The following is a 5,278-nucleotide window of genomic DNA, read 5'->3' on the forward strand; positions in this document are numbered from 1 at the left end:
AGCTAAGTGCACAGAAAACAGTCAAAACAGTAGTAAGACATTCTTCACAGTAGTAAGACATTGATCAGTGGAATTTTCCATTACAGTCCCTTCTCCTCCCCAGTTGAGCCACATCAGAACTGGTGCTGTCCATAGTTGTGAAAGCGTTGTGCAAACCAGCTGTGACATTGGTTAAATTGTTTACTTGAGGAAATCTTACAGTTTAATTATTTACTCTGGGAGGCGACTTGGAAAAAAACTGTTGCACCCATACAGCTATCTCTATCCAGTATTGTAGTATGTAGGGCAGCTGTGAATAGCCACCCACATGTTTGTTATTCAATTAAATAGCAATTCAGTTTGATTATCATGCTCAGGATTGGAAGTGCACGTGTAGTCCCAACATGACCCTGAAGAGAAGCAGGCCAAATTAGAACATCAAGGAATAGACTGTGAATGATGTATCTAATGTCTAATTATGTGCATTGTATTATAGAGGGAAGTGTTAGGCGGCAACAAGAGCTCTTACAGCCTCGGAGTGTTTTCACAGTGTTCGTGCATTCGTCACGGAAAAACATCGGAACTGAAAAACTTTCGCCTCTCCGCAGATGAGTAGTAGCACAACCTTATTGAGATGGTGTGGTGTCGAAGTGGTTTACATTAGGCACCCCATCATACACCATCAGCAGTTCTTTGTGCTGTGCTTTTTGTTTGCACTGAACTACACGAGTAGAGTGCGGTGTATTGATCCCGTACTGGATTAGAATATTAAAAAAAGGATATATCCAGAGAAGGCTGCAAGCTGCTTAAGCATATTTTAACCGGATTAAATGGATTTACCCTATGTTTGGTCACTATGAAAAAAAAAGGTTTGATCAAATTTAAAATCAGTTATCGACAGTGGACAGACTTTCAGACATGGATGTTAAACTCAAAACTAGTTTCCTGCTGTGTTTGTCCCAAATTGTGTCAAGTGTCTGCAAAACTTGCATTTACAGAGTTTAGGACCAAAGCTGGGGTTACCACTCACACAATACAAACTTTAACTTTAAAGATCTTTATAATCATTATACTATATATATATATATATACAAGATATAAATATACAAAAGTGTAATATTTTAGAAAAAGATCAGCGCGTAAATAGAAAGTGTAAAAACAGTAACAACAGTGGCAGCATGAGTTTAGGACTCAATGCTGAGACCATAAACCATCACTTCCACCTATGGATGTTATATTTTATCCCATGTTGCTATTAGAAACAAAGAGACATCAGTGAAAGTATAGACGGGCTGTGGGTGCTTGACCCATTTGTGTGAGTGAGTCAGATCAGTGGAGAGGATACCCTGGCTGCAGCCCATGCACAATGGGGTCATGAGTCTTATCACCTAGAGCTTTGACTTGCACTACAGTTGGAGGGATAGAGTGACGAGAGAAAGTGTCCAGTAATGTGCAGCTCTAACCGAGGTCTGGAGGGAGCGATGATGTGTGGCTTTGTTTCGTCACTGGGATGTGGAAAAAGATATAGCAGTTATTAAACTGCAGTGGACACACACACACATATATATATATAAATATATATACTGTATATGAAGAGGTTGTCACTCTGGTTTAATTAAACGAGACAGGATAACAAATCCATTACAGAATCTGCAAAGTCTGTGATTTTTATCTGCGAGATCTCAGTGGAGAAGATCTGCCTCGCTGCCTGTATGTTACATCAGTGGGATTTTGTTTTTATGAGGCGAATGCTGCTGTAGATTAGAGGGAATTTATGGCTTAATTATTGCAGTATTTATATGAAGAAGTGTAAGCATTAATAAGGAATGGGCTCCACATTCACAGGGGGAAACAATGACTGGAGAAGTCGACTGTGCTGATCGAGAGTACTACGATGGAGTTAAGTGCAGTGTCATCTTTGGTCCATCTTAAGTGATGCCTGTAGCCGGTTATTTGCAGCATGCGTGTGTTTGTGTGTGTGGCTGCCGTTGCCATGGGCTGGCCATCCTGTGCTGGTGGTTTTAGACGACTGCATGTGAGCTGGAGTCCTTCATTTGTACTACTCTGCATATATCTGTAAAAATAACTGTGTCTGTCTACAAAACTTACACAAAGGTGCATCACAATAGTCTTTAATAATGATAGGGTCATATTTGCAAGAGCAAATTTGTGTCACGTCCGATGCACACGCGAACAGACGGACTTGCTCAAGGACACTGCAGCTGTCTCCACAACAACAACTCCATTCTGCTGCCCAGTCATTTAACTCACATTAGGATGTATATTCGAATAATGAATATAAATTGCAAAAGGAAAGTCAGAGATGTTGTATTTTTGGAGTGCGCGACTATCATGGCATCCTTTGCCTTTTCATTATGGCGACATGTAAATCAGCACATGTGGGGATGGTACATCAAATTTAGAACAACTGGCACAGAAACATTCATCAAATTGTTGTTGCTATGGAAACAGTGTTCTATGCACAAAAAAAAAGGAAAGAAAATCCAAAATGGTCGCGATAGTCAGGCAGGTGAACAATCAGCAGTGTGTATTTGAATCCAATGCATATTCCATCAATTCAAATCCTTTGAACAGGATTTTGGCTGTTGTGCAGTCGGCGTGTACGAGTGTGTTACTGGTGAATTCAAAAGTCAAGCTCAAACACTCTGAGCTTTTCTTTTAGTAAGTACAAGTGCAATGTAGACTACATGCATGCTTTTATATAATTCTGCCCTCATTAATAGATATATTTCCAGTTCCCATTATCACAACAGAATAATGGATCGTCCCAGCGCAGCTTGAGGAGGCTGAAATTATTTATCTCTGAAATTATTTCAATCAGCTTTCCTTGGGTTTTACTTTTTTCAGTTTTATTTCATAGGCTAGATACATTATATTGATACTGTTCTTATTTAGACATTTTTTGTTATCTATATTATAGACATTGTTTTATTTTGAATTGGTATATATACATTTTTGTTTTATTAGGTAAACGTCTGTTCCCATGACGACATCTTATCCTGGACTGTGGATAGATTATTTGAAGAGGCCATTACGGCTCTCCTCCATGAGATGCATTCAGCCAGTGATCTATTCTGCTTGAGGCTATCAGGACAGCCATTCCCTGCCAGCTGTTGTGACCGACTTTGCTTGTCTGTTCTGGACACATATGCGAGACCTCCGCTTCAGCCAAAAATAATGTAAAAATGTTATTTTGTTCCCTTTCACACACAAATATTGTTACTGACTCTATAATATTCAATGCATGTCGATGACTGTATCAAGACATTGTTTATAGCGGCTGTTCCTGAGCTGTGTGCTCCCCCACTCCAGTTTCCTGTTTGGGACATGAAGCCAAGGCTGCTAATTCATTCACTGTCATCTCCAGGCTCTACCCCAAATTTTACACAAGAGAGCTGTGGTTACTGACATAGTAATCCCCTGTGTAGACTCATTTTCTATGATTCACTTCTCTTTCAGTGTGTCTCCATAGCAGTGTTCATTTAAGTGGTAAACATATTATACAAAGGGGTATTTTCTAAATCAATATGCAGCAAAATGGACATATTTTAAAGTTAAGACTGAGAATAAAACGGGTAGTTTCCAAGCATTTACACATCAGCATGGATTTTTATATCGTCCTCTTATAAAGCAAAGGTCATAATGATGATTATATTTGTATCTCCATTGATGACATTTGACCCTTTTAGAAAATACTTTCACATTAATACGAATGCTGTAAGGACTTCTTTTACTCCTAATGGAGGATGATCTGTTCATATTGTTTACTGTGTTATTATGGGATTTTACTCATCTTATTAACATATGCAGATATAGATTACATTTGAGTCTGAAGTAAATAGAGATTGTGGCCCACTTCTGTTAAATAACAAATACTTTTAATTTATATTGACATAAACCTTGTAGACAATACACAATTGTCATCTGTAGAATCTCCCCCCCCCCCTTCTCCACCAAGCAGGCTATGTTGAATTACACAGCCAGTGTATATACATATATTTATTTTTTTATTTTTTTAGGATGTATTCTGCACACCACCAGTCGCACTGGTTCTATAGCTACACCCCGATATCATGTTTCTCTTCGGGACATATTCCAGAGAGAGGAAATGAGTCTCGTGCATTATAGGGTCCACCACAGGCATTTTAAATACGATTATGTGACCTGACAGTCTGAGGTCTATCACTGACAGTGATCCATGTGGAGGGAAGGTTGTGATTGTCAGTGCGAGGCTTTCTCGCCGCTGCGCCTGAGCCAAGCGCTCAACATGCGGCGCGGTGCTGCGCCGCAGAATCGCTACCGGCAAATTAAGCCTCCTTACGACTCCAGCGTCCAGGCCTGTACAGACAAAGGAAGACGCACATATGCGAGCCACAGAACATGTGTCCATGTTTGCGACCACGTTTTTTCCCGTATGTTTTTTTCATTTTAGAGGAGGTGATGCTGAATATTCTGACCAATATAGCCCTGTCCTCGCTTTTATGCGCAACAGTAAGAATTACGCACGAGGAGTAAAATCTCTGGGTTATATTCTCCATTTCAGCAAGTCCTCAATGAATGTGCCAGCCATGTGCTGCACAGCAGTTGTGATTTATTTTTACAAACTGAATGACTGGTGTCGCTGGATGCATTAAAAATTGATGCAGCCGTTCTGTGTGGTCGCCTCTCCTTCATAATGGGGGTGCTTTTAATGTGTAGGTTGCTCATTATCTCCCAGACCATACACCGCCGTCGCAATGGAGGGACGAGAGGAGGAGAGAGAGATGGGTGGGGAGGGAGGAGGGCAGCTGCGCCACGGCGGAGAGGAGAGCGCTGAAGTCTGGGTGCGCGCTAGGGTGGGATACGGTCCCTCCAAGGTCAAGTCACCTATATTGAATTTCGAGTGTTCCGGTTAGTCTTCTTCAAAATAAATCCCAGATAAATTAGCACGCGCTTAATTCTCAAATAGACAGGCTGTACGCAGAGCTGCTATGGCACATAGAGTATGGTGACTTAAAGAAAATAAAAAAGAGTTGTACAGCCGAAATAATTGTTTATTTTTTCCAAATAGACTAACAAACTTGGAAAACCCCTATAGGTTTTGAACTAACTAACCCAAACAAACAAATATCAACCCATTACGCGCAGCTCTTTTTTTTGGCACATTTAACCGAAGGAGCTCTGAAGTTTTAGCTCTCTAAGCCTGTACTACAGCTACGTGAAAGAGACCTTTGACACTTTCCTCGCCTTATTTTGAAAGGCATGCCTCTCTTTTCCGGTTTGCAGGGGCAACATTCGT

Source organism: Hippoglossus hippoglossus, chromosome 14 (genome assembly GCF_009819705.1).
Source record: "Hippoglossus hippoglossus isolate fHipHip1 chromosome 14, fHipHip1.pri, whole genome shotgun sequence".
Classification (NCBI taxonomy): Eukaryota; Metazoa; Chordata; class Actinopteri; order Pleuronectiformes; family Pleuronectidae; genus Hippoglossus; species Hippoglossus hippoglossus.